The following is a 15,342-nucleotide window of genomic DNA, read 5'->3' as shown; positions in this document are numbered from 1 at the left end:
CAAAAAGGACAAAGCGCTCTTTTCATAGGCCATCACCCTATTGGTGGAATTCAGAACATGAAGCAATCCTCAAGGAACACAGGGAGGCATTAAGAAAATAAAAAGAATTCTCTAATGAGACAAAGTTTATTGTCTTTAAGAAGGCACAACCTAGAGCCTGTAAAATTTTCAAGTAAAAAGAAAGAAAATCGTGTCAAAAATTCTGCACTTCGGTCTGCAAAGAAACGCAATCAACCAGTGTTTGGAACATAGTAAGGAACATAAAAAGTGGTATGATTGTGGATAGCCACACACGTCCACCGTCAGAATCGTTCTTGTATACAATAGCCTCACCTCATATGATGGACAAGAAAGGTGAGGCGAATTATGAAGAGTACAACAGTTGATTATACAACACTTTTCGATGGCAGAACTCCAATTGCGCTCTCCCAGGAGGAGAGAACAGCAACTGGCCAAGATTTTATTGACTACCCAATGATATGACACATCGTTCACAACGGAAACATATGCAGCTCAAAATTTAAAATAGCGTATGTACTGAAAGGTTTCAAATCGACTAGCTGAAAACATGTCGTGTCGTCCCCACCCACGAATCGGGAAAAATGATGTGAAGTTTACGGATGTGACGTTAATGGACAGGATTATTCAGCGACTGTTAGAATGTTGAGGTGAAAACAGTACAATATTACCAGAAAAAAAGCTTAAGTTTCGCAAACGAAAACAGAATACTGAAATACTTCAATGGTTAGTTATTAAGATACTGCTAAATTTCTCTTGGAATAATTAAATGACAGCACCACCTCGCTGAGGACTTGCATTCGAAAGGACGACAGTTCAAACCTGCGACCGGCCATCCTGATTTAGCTTTTCCGTGATTTCCCTAAATTGCTTCAGGCAAATGCAGGGATTCTTCCTTTGAAACAGCACGGCCAATTTCCTTCCCCATCCTTCCCTAATATAGGCTTGTGCTCCGTCTCTAAGGACCACGTTGTCGACTGGAGGTTAACACTACTCTCTTCTTTGTCCTCCTGAAGAGGATTGGTCACAGTCATCTAAAATCAAACGCAGTCACTACGCACTAATTCATCTAACGATTCCAAGAGTGCCGTGGCATAATAAGACACAAATATCGTGGAGCTTCATGACAGTTGTAACGCACCTGAAATATAATCACTGGAAGCTCAACGAACTCCTGTATCGGCTCAACCTAAGCGCCAATCCTTCACGTGTTTGCGGAGTGGAAGAAGATCCAAATCATGTATTCACATAGTGACATCGGAACACGTATCCCATAATAGTCCCCACAGGTAATCGTCGGTTGCTTGGTGATCAGTTCCCAAACAGCATCCAACGAAATAGCTATGTACAAAATACTGTACGAGTCCGTTAACAGTGCCAACATCCAGATACAGCACTCTGCGTCGATAATCTAATGCTGGAAATTAAGAACACACTTCCTACGCCGCGATCGCAGTTTCGTATAGAAACTTTTATCGCTCCAGGATGACTGGTTTTAACAATTCTATGCCGCCATCATATGACCGTATGGAAATTGTTATAAAAATACCGTGTTTCATTACATGATGTCAAGTACGTGGAATTTCTGGATCAAGTTTCACAAGGTCAGCTGATGGCAGCGCAAGAAAGTTGAAACTTGTCATGTCGAAACAGTAACAGTTTTTGTGCTGCGATTGTGGTGTACGAAGTGTGTTCTTCATTTACAACCAAACAGATGGCCTCACAGCACAACATGTGTACCTTACATAGACTGACGTTCTTGACAGGAGAAGATGCCCGGCGTGTGAAGTCATTGTAATGCCGGCACGGTAGCTCAGCATGTTCGGTCAGAGGGTTAGCTGCGCTCTGTAATAAAAATAAAAAAAAAACTGGATGAATCGATCAATGATGAACTTGAACAGGTGTCATGGGACGTCCGTCCCGAGCGAATGCAACACAGAAGGATGAACAAAACGAGATTAAGAAAAAAAGAGTGGTAAGCGTTTGGGCTGTATACTACGCGACTGTTAGCATCCTGCTAACACTTATTTTTTAATGTATATTTTTTTCATCACTGGTCACACTATCTAATTTATATCATGTTTGAGAGGCAATACAACAAAAAAACACGTGCATCTTCATGAAGTTGTAGTCAATTTTATACGTTATTTGACTATTTACTGCTTGTAATTAAATTTTCAAGCGCAAGGGACAGGCCTGGAAAGCCAGAGTCAAACCTCGACAAATAATGATGCGTATGGCGGTTATTCACAATCAGTAATACAGTAAATCACAATGTGCCAGACCAGTAGAGTAATGTACAAGTACTCGCCGGGTGTGCTCTTGACTCACACGTTGCGGAATGGTATTTCTCATGCAGACAAGGAAAACATAAATTGAAACTTCTTGCAAATACACGTGGTTGTTTCATTACATTACCTCTCAAATGTCATCTAAATCAAACAAAATGACCAGTAATGAAAAAAGTAGATTAATGTTTAAGTTTTAGTGGGAGTCGAACCGTCGCCTCATACACTTTCTTCTTACGAAACTCGAAAGCTAATCACATTTTTTGTACTTTTTTCTTATTAAGTGTTTTCATTCACTTTTTTCCTTTTTCTTATTATTCCCCTGCGTTGTATAACAGGGATTCAAAAGGGAGGAAGGAAAACTGCCACCGCCACTTTGGCCCTAAATAAAAAAAAACACAACTTCAGGCGTTGGCCTGTACCTAATCCTACTCCCAGAACGACTAACCTATAGCTATGAGGGCGCGAGACGGAGGAAGGGAAACCACAGGGGAGCCTTGAAAATTTAACACAATGAGCTTTCTTTATTTTTATTTCTTTATTTAATATATATGTGAGCGCCCTGAGTAGCGTGTCCGGCATCGGCCAGCACGTCCAAACGTGTCTTCTCGTTGGGCGAAAGTAGATTCCGTAATCCGTTCTATTCGGTTTGGGTAGATTCAGCTGACATCAGTTCAGTTCAGCTTTCAGGTTCTCATGGCTTGGACGTTCCAGCTGCGAGGCAGATCATCAAAGGTAGTCCCTAAGAAATAAAAAAAAGTACTGCTGATAGTGTGGGTTGCGTGTTAGAACGCCGCGTCGTTCGTTGAGATAATTCCAATATCCTAGCACTGACTTATGGCCAGAATTAAGAAGATAACGGATTGTGTGGTCACAGATCCAGTTCAGAGAGTGAGTTTTGGTGGTGGAGTAAAAAGTCCCATCCGAGAACAAAAGTGTGTGGCTGTAGGTCTGAACGGCTGTTTGGCGTGTAAGAAACGCCAAAATACGCCACGCAAGTGTCCAGACATCGGAGGCTGGACCTCAGAGGAACCTGTGGTCGTCTGTTTCGTCCACTCCACATCGGTTACAGAGGGGTGAGTCGGCAAGATGGATGAGATGCAGTCGATATCGGTTAACTTGTTTGCCAATCACTGTGATATACCACGCTGATTGGACGCCGGATTCAAGAAATCGGGCGTGGACAGCTTTCCGCGTGTGCCGACACACATACTGGGGATGCTTAATTTCTATGGGGTTGGGCAGCCGGCACTTTTGTAACACTTGGTAAACTGTCTTCGTCTGAAACAACCGTGTCAGTTGGTCGAGACCAAAAGTGGGGTGGACAAAGAGACCACCGCAAAGTCTTGGAACAAGGGTCCAGCGAGGCTCTCTGGTCAACGATGCCAGAGTTTGAGTTGGGAGCTGATGTACAGAGCTGTGACTCTGGTCGGCACATGTGTTAGTCCCATCCCAACACAGTCCCGTGGGAGTGGAAAGGACTCATACTTCACTTTGAATAACAGCCCTGAGATGATGAAGGAGCCCAGTGCCATCAAAAGATTTCGGATCAGGAGAGTTGGGACTGGTTATACCTGAGCCACATGTGGTATATGGGAGGCATGCTAGATGTAGGCATATGGGGCACGTTGGATAATGTTGAGGGCTCATAGCCGGTGTCCTGCAAGGCAAGGTCTGATGGTCTGTAGCAAACGCCTGCTGTTAACAGCCGCTGATCGACGGAGATGGGCTGCGAATTCAATGTCAAGAAATCGAACCATGGCGGCGACGCTAAAGGGGACGACGCTTCTCTCAGGTAGGCCCCCACCATTGAGCAAGACCTTGGATCTGGACACCTTATGGGTGCTGCCAGATGCTTCGCCATAAGTCGCCACCCATGTCAGGGCTGGGCAAAATTCATTCTCACAGCGCAGATAAAGAAAGGGGTCGTATGCATAGACCATGCAACAGAGACGGTGCCTGTGCAACGTCATACCTTCTAAACGTTGGCGCAGTCCCTGGAGCAGGGTTTTCAAAGCGAAATCATGTAAAACTCAGGAAAGGGGGCTGCCTTGCCGGACAGATCAATATATGACAAGAGGGGGCGTGAGGCGGCCGTTGTAAATGACGCTGGAGCTCGCCCCTCAAAAGGTGCAGAATTACCGTCATAAAATCGCTGGGGAAACCCATATGGTGAAGAACTCCCGGCAAGTAAGAGTGCTCTAGTCGGTCGAAGGCCTGGCTAATGTCCAGCCATGCAAAGGCACCAGGGAGACATTGGTGACGAGCTGATGCTATCAGGTCTTGGTAATGGCAAACGGCCATATGGATATTGTACTCGCCTCCTAGGGAAGTATGGTCGCTGGCGATGACGGAACATGCGACCTTCTTGAGTCGCGGTGCCAGCAGCCGAGTAGATATATTCATATCACTGTTCAGCACCGTGATTGGTCGATATCATGGACGTATAATGATGCCATTGAGAAAGCTGTTAGGGACCACTGTCATTGTGGACATCATCTCTTGCACGATGGTCGTCCATGTGAAAGCCCAACAAAGAGTTAAACTTTTTGTAGCATTCGATGGGGATATCATCGGGCCCTGGGGATCTGTTATCAACTCCCGCCTTGATAGCATCGAGTACTTCACCTGTGGTCACGTCTTCTTGGAGTTCATCTGCTACCTCCACCGGGAGAGTGCTTGTAGTAAGTCGTGCAAGCTCTGTCGTCAGTTTCACGGAATGTGCTACAGCTGCATTCAGTCAGGTGAAGTGATGGTGGCTAGCATGCCGGTGGCCTCCGCATCAGTGTAGATGTGGATTAGAGACCTGCGTCGTCGTTGTCTATCATGGAGGAGGTGATACATAGACGGATGTTCTTTAGGTATACGATTAAAGCTCCGAGATCGCACTACAGTGCCTTCCAGGTGACGGCGCATGATCAAGGAGATCTGCGCCTCTGTTCGGTGTACCACCATCTGCCTGGCTGGCGAAAACGGCATCGTCGCACAGTCACGAAGAACTGAACAATAAAAGTGCAAGGTATTAGCAATCCATGCCTTGGCGTCCTTACCGTAGCTCATCAATGTTTAAAGAAGGTCAGCTTTGCACAAGAGAGCCACCAAGATATGATGGAGTCATAGATGACAGTCTGGTGAGGTCAGGTGGGTGTCGCTGAATTTTCGAGGACCACAACTGTGGCACACACGCTGTCGGGTGAGAGTAACGTCGGAGATGTATGCTTCATGGCCTGAAAAGGCCATGGGCCAGACTTTTGAATGGTGGGTGCCATCAGTAAGCGAGCGGGTGAGGTAGATGCGGTCTATGTGGCTCGATGAGTGAGTGGTGTAAAATGTGTAACCCAGTTGGGTTATGTCGAGCTTTGTCCAGGTGTCAATGAGTCGCAGGCGATCGATGACCATCGAGAGAGCCACACAAGGCAAATGGCGTGGGAGTTGGTCAGCGGGGCCTCGTGTCAAGTTGAAGTCCACAATGAGCACCAAATCGTCTTGTGAGCCTGTCAAGAGCGGTGTGACCTTCTCGACGAAGAATGCATGTCGGTCTTGACGGCGGCTAATGCCAGATGGTGCGTACATGTTAATGTTATGAGCGCCAAATAGGGTGAGGGCCATACCCCGTCCAGTGGGGAGGTAGGCAACACCCTCTGCTGGGAGCCCGTCGCGTAGAAGGATAGTGACGCCACTACCAGTGTCGGAGGGGTGACAAAGGTACACCGTGTACCCGGTAGGCACGTGGAAGTCAGAAACGAACATCACTTCACCACTAAGAATTCTCACAGCCAGCACATAGGCACAGATACATAAGCCACATAAAAGACCCGTAAAACTTCTGCTGCGATTCTCTCAGAATTGCCAGAGTAGTGCAGCTTACTATGAGAGTGAAACGCCCTGCTAAACCCGCAGGACAGGACAGGTAGTTTAAATTGTGGAAAGAGGCCAAAATGAGCGGCTGTCATTTACACTCGAACATACAACTTTATTTATTTGATCAAACATTACAAGAACCAAGAAAATTAAAAAGAAACACAGCATTAATTTTTGAACTTAATTACCGGCTGAATTCGTAATACAATCTCATGCCTTAAGGGCAAGCCAATAACTTAATACTCAAACCAAAATCAGAAATTTAAAAGGCAGAAGGCCTTATCTTAAATCAGTTCATTCAATTTGGCTTAAGATCCAAACAATCTGACACAATAATAGCAAAACTACTTTAATTTAAAAAATCGGCTAAAGGCCCATTGCTTGAGACTCAAACAAAAATAAATTTTTGTTCTTTAAATTAGGCTGAAGCCCCAAACAATCCGACACCTTAAGAGCAAAACAACTTTAATTTAATAGTCGGCGGAAGGCCCATCAGTTAAGACTCAAACCGAAACAAATTTTAAAAGGCCAAAGGCCTCACCTTAAAACAGTTCTTTAAATTAGACTGAAGGCCCAAACAATCTTATGCCTTAAGGGCAAAATAACCTTAATTTAAAAATCGGCTAGAAGCCATACAAATACAAACAACAAGAACAAATAAGAAAAGTCAGTGCACCCAACGACGCTCAGAAGTTGCCGAGGGTCAGCCTGGAATTCAAACACTAACGCTGACTTAGGTGAGACAGGCAGTCGGCCCAACCATTCACTATCCAACGACATCTCAACCGTCAGACAGTCAACGGACGCACCGTCAAGATAACTTCCGCTTTACCAGACCAGCAAACAACAGGGAGTTCAATGAAACAACGTAGAAGGTAATGGCGCCCACAACCAATTATACATTGAGCTGTCAAACTACACACCGTGATGGACAGTGAAAACACGATTAGGAAAATACACTGCCTGAATTTACGTCAACGGTCAGGGCAAGTAACCGGAACGTTATCGGCCACAAGGCAGAATGGTTCAAATGGCTCTGAGCACTATGGGACGTAACTTCTGAGGTCATCAGTCCCCTAGAACTTAGAACTACTTAAACCTTACTAACCTAACGACATCACACACATCCATGCCCGAGGCAGGATTCGAACCTGCGACGGTAGCGGTCACGCGGTTCCACACAAGGCAGAAGATTCCGCTGGTGCACTTCATTGCAAAATAAGTACAGTTAAACTCCACCGGAGGGTGGCTAAAACTTGCCAACTTGAAAACACGTTGCTGCTCGCGGGGCCGGCCAGAGTGGCCGAGCGGTTCTAGGCGCTACAGTCTGGAGCCGCGCAGCCGCTGCGGTCGCAGGTTCGAATCCTGCCTCGGGCATGGATGTGTGTGATGTCCTTAGGTTAGTTAGGTTTAAGTATTTCTAAGTTCTAGGGGACTGATGACCACAGATGTTAAGTCCCATAGTGCTCAGAGCCACAACTGTGAAAGTGTTGCAATTGCAGGATTTTGTACACAAATTGGCCTTTCGATTATGTCCTATAAACATTCGATTGGATTCACGTCTGGTTATGTGGGTGGCCTAACATTCGCTCGAACTGTCCAGAATGTTCTCCAAATCAATCGTGAACAACTGTGGCGGAATGATAGGGTGCATCGTCACCCACAAAAATTCCATCGTTGTTTGCGAGCATGAAATCCATGAACGGTCGCAAATGGTCTCCAACTACCCAACCATAACCACCTGGACACAATAATCGGTTCTGGCGGACCAGAGAGCTCGGTCCATAAACGTAAACACAGCCAGCACCATCATGGATCCACCACCAGCTTATATATATAGTGCCTCGTTGAGAACTTAGGTCCTAGCTTCGTGAGGTCTGCGCCACACTCAAACCCTACTATCACCTCTTACCAGCCGATATCGGGATTCATATGAGCAGGCCACGGTTTTTCAGTCGTCTAGGGTCCAATCAAAATGGTTGAAAAGGCTCTGAGCACTATGGGACTTAACATCTGTGGTCATCAGACCCCTATACTTAGAACCACTTAAACCTAACTAACCTAAGGACATCACACACATCCATGCCCGAGGCAGGATTCGAACTTGCGACCGTAGCAGCAGCGCGGTTCCAGACGGTAGCGCCTATAACCGCACGGCCACCACGGCCGGCTAGGGTCCAATCGATACGGTCAAGAGCAAAGGAGAGACGCAGCGGGTGATGTCGTGCTGTTAGCAAAGGCACTCGCGTCGGTCGTCTGCTGCCATAGAGCATTAAAGCCAAATACCACCGCAGTGTCCTAACGGATACGTTAGTCGTACGTCCCACATTGATTTCTGCGGTTATTCCACGCAGTGTTGCTTGTCTGTTAGCACTGACAACTCTACGCAAACGCTGCTACTCTCTGTCGTTAAGCGAAGAGCGCCGGCCGCTGCATAGTCCGTGGCGAGAGGTAATGCCTGAAATTTAGTATTCTCGACATACGCTTGACACTGTGGATCTCGGAATACTGAATTCCCCAACAATTTCCGAAATGGAACGTCCCATGCATCTTGCTCCAACTACCATTCCGCGTTCAGAGTCTTAATTGCTGTCATGTAGCCATAATCACGTCGGAAAACTTTTCACGTGAATCAACTGAGTATAAATGACAGTTCTGCCAATGCAGTGTCCTCTCAGTATTGGTTAAAAACAGTCTTGGTTGCTATTTTAGTTTTTTTTATTTTCAACGACGCGTTTCTCCTTATTTAGGTTTCTTCAGGTTATCTACATAGAAAACAGAGAACAAATACATCTATTTAAGAATCGCGATCGCGTTGTGGAGTTTTGAATAATGTATAAAAAGATCAAATACTGAAAGAGCAAATACCTTAATTTGGTATTTCTTAGAAGAATGCTTTAGTCAGTGTAGCCAAAGGGCGTCGTCGAATATATGAGGCCAACATCGCCTTCGCTAAACTCAGTAAAAACTAAAAATATAAAATAGTAAAATCATTACCATTTCTAGATGGACGCGAGAGACACCAAGATCTGCATAACGCGTTCCCGTTCACAGGAGCGAGTAACTGAATAAGATGGGGCTCAAGTAGTAAGTACAATGCACGACAGCGTCGTGTGCCAGTACTGAAGCCTAATACAGAATCTCCTCAATAGGTGGCGCTGCCACGCAGCAGAGATAAGAATGAGAGATCGTAAACTGTAGATACATATCCACTAAAACTTTACAAATGTAATGCACATAAAACACCGATGAGATGGAATTACTGGGGGCAACACCTGTGCAATAACTTATCCTAAAATTTTGACGAAGTAAAATATAAATGAAGGTGGTAAATTAAAAATGAGAAAACAAGATGTATACTACAGCACACAGATGCAGCACATAAACAGATTTTACGTTTAATATATCACCTGAACGAGAACATTAAAAATACAGGACCGTAATTTCAGATAAAGAGGCTGCCCATGTAACACTCAATACTGCGTCATTCAGAGCTAGAACTTATAACAAGAAAACTTTTTTATAAAATACAGGTAAAATTATTAGGTGAAAAAAATACACACCCACCCGGAAGACGGACGTTATGCGGGTAAACTTTTCGCCCCTTTTTTAAAGCTACATTAAAATGTGTAAAATTTGTCATCATTTAAAGCGACAAACTCACAAGTATCGTATTTGAGTCAAAAAACCGTAATGGCTTGGCTAACAAGACGACATAAGACCAGAGAGGAACAGGGCTCATATTAGGCAGAATTACGAGGGTTACAGGATTACATTAATAACACCGACTTCATAACTTCTAAAAAGGAATTTTTTGCCGTTAATGAGAGACAAATCTTTGTCTTCGATGTGCCTAAATATTTCAATTTCTTCCAAAATGTTTAACTTCATACCCTTTTGCGCAAAATGCAAAATCTTAAGATTTTTCACTTATGGAGGACTATGGCCATTGGCTTTAAGGTGCTGGGCAAAGGCAGAGCTCTGCTTTACCTGTCCCCATCTATTAAGAAGATGTTCTTGCAATGTAATTTGGAAGGTTCTGCCTGTTTGTCCAACATATCCTGCATTACAATCGCGACACTCCAGCACATATACCCCCGATGCCTAAAGGTTGTTCTTTTTAGGTGGTTCATTATGTATGTACATAAACTGGAGATTGAAAGCCGCGGAAAATACTAAACGAGAGCCCACTCCCCGGAAAAGTTTTGCCAGTTCATAACTAAATTTTCCCATAAATCGTAAAGAAATGTAATTGTGCTCCGCGATAGAAGGTGCATTGGGTGAACTCCGAAGGGGTGTCGTTGTTTTGTCTTGGTATATCTTACCAACGAGCGCAACACTGTACCCATGTTTACGCGATGCATATTATGTGCATATCGCTGTCCCTTAACTTTTCTCCACCTCAGTGTATTAATAACCTCTACTAACTTTCATAAAACTGTTTAAATACGCATGGTTACAGTCGCAGGGGTTATGGGTGAGGAGGCAGCGTAGTTAGGGCCTTTTTTAAATGCGCTGAAGATTAATTTAGGCACTCTTTTCTTGTCCAAAGGCTTGCTGTGTTATACTGTACAAGAATCAGTCGTACTGGTACTTTCATAATTGTGAACGTGTCCGCTTTGTGGAAAAAAAAGTGCGACTTCAGCTGACAGATAAATCTTGAATTCTTTAAAGATGATCCTGCAGGATTTCCTCTTGGTAATCCCTAAGTTTAAGGTTCTTAAAGTAACACGGAAAGCGCAGGAATATCATGGGTTGGAATAGCTCATAATGAAACTTTGCACGCCTGACACAGACGTTTTCGCCATTCAACTGCCAATTCCTTTTCTTTCTATTGCTGAAGCCACGCGGTAATGGCATACCTTACAGAGAGCAGAATAATGCTAAGCCCGGGCGCTCGTGTGACGGATGTGCCCTCCAATGCAGGGTCAGAATCCCCTTCAAATTGGAAACGTTGATTGATAGATTTCAACTGTCAGTGCGCAGCGCGCCGGCTAGCGGGTGAAATATGGCGGCTAAACAAAGCGGATAGCCCGGAGCCTGTAGCGCTGGGGGCCGCGGGGGCGGGCGCCGCTGCGCCCTCTGGGGGCGGGCGTTTTGCAGCGCGCACAAACAGTTGCCTGCCGAGCGACTGAAATAACAGCGGCACCGGATTAGCCGCGCATGCGCACCACGCTGCACTGCACGCTAAGTGACAGGCGGGCTGACGCAGTGCACTTTCTTTGCACCTGTGACAGACACTGGGTTTTAGAATTTTTTTTATGACTGAGCGTCTCTTCACTCACACGACTGACGAGTTTTGCTCTCAAACAAATCCAGTTTTAATCGCGAAGCACAAACGGAAGATGTTTGAGTGCGTAGGTATACACAATGAGATGTGTCAGACTAACGCTTCTTTTTTGGTATACGGTTTAAAATATCGAAATGATAGTTCCGGCAAATAACGGTACACAGAGGGGCAAATAATTGTGTTGCGTGTTTAATCCACGTAACTCCTGTATCAACAGAGAGGTTGTAGAAAATATTTTTAAAGAAACAGCATACTTGTTAATGATATTCGAAATCTTATGAAAAATTCAGAGCTATGACACAACTGCTATTAATGTTGGCATCGAAACGTTTCGCAAGCAATATCTAAGAAATGTAACTCATATCCTTGGATTTTTTTTTATTTTATTGTATTTCAGTGCCCCATCTGGGGCGAGTTGGCAGCAGCACTTGCGCTGCTCTTTAGCCGTAAGGCATTAATTATACAATAGACGACATTTAAAATTACAAAGGAGAAAATATGACGTCATAAATATGAAAAGGGGGAACATAATGGAAGAGATCAGACAAAAACGAGGCGACTGTAATATGGAGATAAAGCCTTAGAAATGTATTGCGCGCAAAACACCTCACACTGGGGCAGTTAAAAGAACGCAAGGCGAAGTATGGCTGGAGCATAAAAGTAGCGATGGACGGCATAGCACATAACGATCACTGACAGTAGCACCATGTACAAGTCCAGCACACAATTAATATCACACCTCTCGACGCTCAGGAGAACAGCACCAAACAGAACAGTGATGTAGCACACTGATGACGATGAGCAAACACAGGACCTGCCAGGGGCATGAAGATGAGGGAGAAGGGAAGAAGGGAGGGAGGAGTGGAGAGGAGGGGAGACAAGCGGGGGGCGCGGCGAAGAGGGCTGGGGAGGGAAGGACGTGGGAGAGACACAGTTAAGGAGGGGGTGCAGGGACTCAGGGTGGGGAAAGGAGGAAAATCGCTATGGGAGGAGGAGGGGAGAGGAGAAGGGAGCCATGGGGTGGGGAGGGAACAAGGCCAGGTTACAGTTGGAAGGAAGCGTAGATGTCACAGCAAAGTTCAACGTCCGGGAGGGGAAGGTGGTGGAAATTGCCCTGATGAAGGAAATGGGGGGGTGAAGGTGGAGAGAGGGAGGGATACAGCGATAGAGGTGCAGAAATGGGCAGGGGGTGGAGAGGAAGGAGGAAACCAGGGGGTGGGGGCAACAAGCCTGCGGACTGTCTCAAGGATGCAGAGATGTTGGAGGAAAAGGAGGAGGTGGGGGAAGGGGAAGAGGTCATACAGGTGTCATGTGGGTGAAGGAAGGCAGATGGGAAGGCAAGGCAGAGTGCATGGCATCAATGATTTGGAGGGCCTTGTAAAAGCAGGATCAAGGGGGAGCGGGGTGGAGTGGAGATCCAGGCAATGATGGCATAATAGAGGAGAGGACGGATGAGGGACTTGTAGGTGTGGAGGATAGAGAGCCAGGAATGTGGTGTTATCAGCATATTGGAGAAGGTGGAGAAGTGAGTGTGGCTTGGCAATTTCGGCAGTGTACAAGGGATAGAGGAGAGTGGAAAGGACAGAGCCCTGGGGGACACCAGCAGTGGGATAAAAGATACAAGCATTGGTGTAGTGGAGGATGACATAGGAAGAACAGCATGAGAGGAAGGAAGGACCAGATGGGCAAACTTGATTGGCAGAGTGTAGGTTTAGAGTTTAAAGAGGAGACCGGGATGCCATACACAGTCATAGGCATTTTGGAGCTTGCGAGAAACAGAAATGGTGGAGTGATGGGAGTTAAGCTGGAAGGAGAGAAGGTGGACGAGGTCAAGAAGTTGGTCTTCGGCAGAGAAGGAGGGTCGGAAGCCAAACTGGGTAAGAGGGAAGAGGTGGTGTTGAGTAAGGTGCTGATGGATGTGATGGGAGAGGATGGATTTGAAGATCTTACTGAAGATGGAGGTGAGGCAGATAGGATGATCGGAAGAGGCGACAGAAGGGAGTTTGTTGGGTTTGAGGAATAAGAGGACATGGGATGTCTTCCACAGGTCAGGGAAGAAGTTGGTAGAGAGGATGACATTATAGAGATTGGCAAACATGGTCATGAAGGAGAAGCGGTTTTCTCTGAGATGGCAGTAAGTGACACAGTCGTGAGCAGGGGCCATGTAGCATTTGGACTGGAGGATAAGTTTAATGCTGTGTGCTGTGATTGGAGTGTTGATGTTGGAGGTGGGCAACTGCCCCAAGTACTGGAGAGTAGGAGCAGGTGGAGCAACTGAGGTATCGGTGCATTCCATCACAGTGGTGAAAAGAAAATAATCAAAGTGGGGATCATCAGGAATGGAGAAGACCTCAGAAAGGTGGGGAGCGAAGTGGTTGGCCTTACTGAGGTTGTCGGGCAGGGGGCAGTCGTTATGGAGAAGGGGGTAATGGGGTGTGGACTGGGAACCTGAAAGGCGATGGATGGCAGACCAGTACTAGGAGGAGTTTATAGGGAGGGTGACGTTGAGTTGTGTACAGATCTGGCGCTATTTCCGGCGTTTCTTTGCTGTAATAAGGTTCTGTATGTGTCACTGTATTTGCTGGTGGCATAGGAGTGCATCCCTGTCACGAGTTTGCAGGAAGGTGCAACAGAGGAGGCGTCATTCATGGAGGAGGAGGACAGCCCACAGAGGGAGAGTGGGACGATGGGGGTGGATGGGGTTAGTAGGCACATGGGCCTCCACCTGTGGGGACAAGGTTGTTGACGGTGATATGCCCAAGGAGGTTGGCACAGGCAATGACATGATGTCTTCAGCTGCGGGGGATTTATGGAGGGAATTGTTGGGGTGGACAGGGCAATCAACAGCACAGACAAGGACAGTAAGTTTGGGGGTGGTAGGAGGGGGTTTAGCTTTACACCTGTAGGAGTAGGTGGGATGGGGGCTGTTGCAGGTGTTACAGGAAGGAGGGGTGGCGAGGTTGGGGCAGTTTCTAAGAAAGTGGAAGGCCTTTCAATGGGGACAGGTGGGGAGGGGGTTGCAGTTGAGGGTCAGGTGATCGTTGTACATGAGGCAATGCTGGCAGCGGTAGGATTGTGGAGGGTGGCTACCATGGGAAATCAGGGCACCCTGGGTGAGGAGGTGGTCAATGGAGGGGGCATACTCTGAAAAGACCCAAATGAGATAGGTGGAACCAGAGGCATTCCAGATACGTTGGGCAGAGTGGATTTGAAATCCTTGGAAGACATCGACAGATACTATAAAAATGGATCCAGTATTTGAGAACGAGAGCACTTGGTGACTTGCAACAAACTTTATACATAACTTCAAATATTCGCAAAGTGTTTTCTCGCAAGGAGACCCTACTGCTCCCTTTATCAGAAAAGCTCCAGTTAGCAATACTAGGGCCGGCCGCGGTGGTCTCGCGGTTATGGCGCTCAGTCCGGAACCGCGCGACTGCTACGGTCGCAGGTTCGAATCCTGCCTCGGGCATGGATGTAGGTGATGTCCTTAGGTTAGTTAGGTTTAAGTAGTTCTAAGTTCTAGGGGACTGATGACCACAGATGTTAAGTCCCATAGTGCTCAGAGCCATTTTAGCAATACTAAAAAGCAAAAAATTTTTTAATGTTACCTAGTATGTGTGCGTCCTTGAAATGGCCTTGGCCATTTTACCGCACAAACTCACCAGGTGGCTGGGCTGTGCTTAGCAACACACTGTTTGACTTCTTGGCGCATTAGTTGAGGAGACACGACGGTTGCTGATTGCGACAAAGCGTTAAAATTAAGTTCTGCGTTTAGTACGGTAAAACCACTAGTCAAACGTGGACAATCAGTAAGCAGAATTTTCTGGCAAGATACTTTCCAGATATCGTTTTTTCAAGTGGCTCACAAGATTTCGTGAAGAC

Source organism: Schistocerca piceifrons, chromosome 8 (genome assembly GCF_021461385.2).
Source record: "Schistocerca piceifrons isolate TAMUIC-IGC-003096 chromosome 8, iqSchPice1.1, whole genome shotgun sequence".
NCBI lineage: Eukaryota > Metazoa > Arthropoda > Insecta > Orthoptera > Acrididae > Schistocerca > Schistocerca piceifrons.
The sequence above is the reverse complement of the archived record's forward strand: the minus strand, read 5'-3'. Positions refer to the sequence as shown.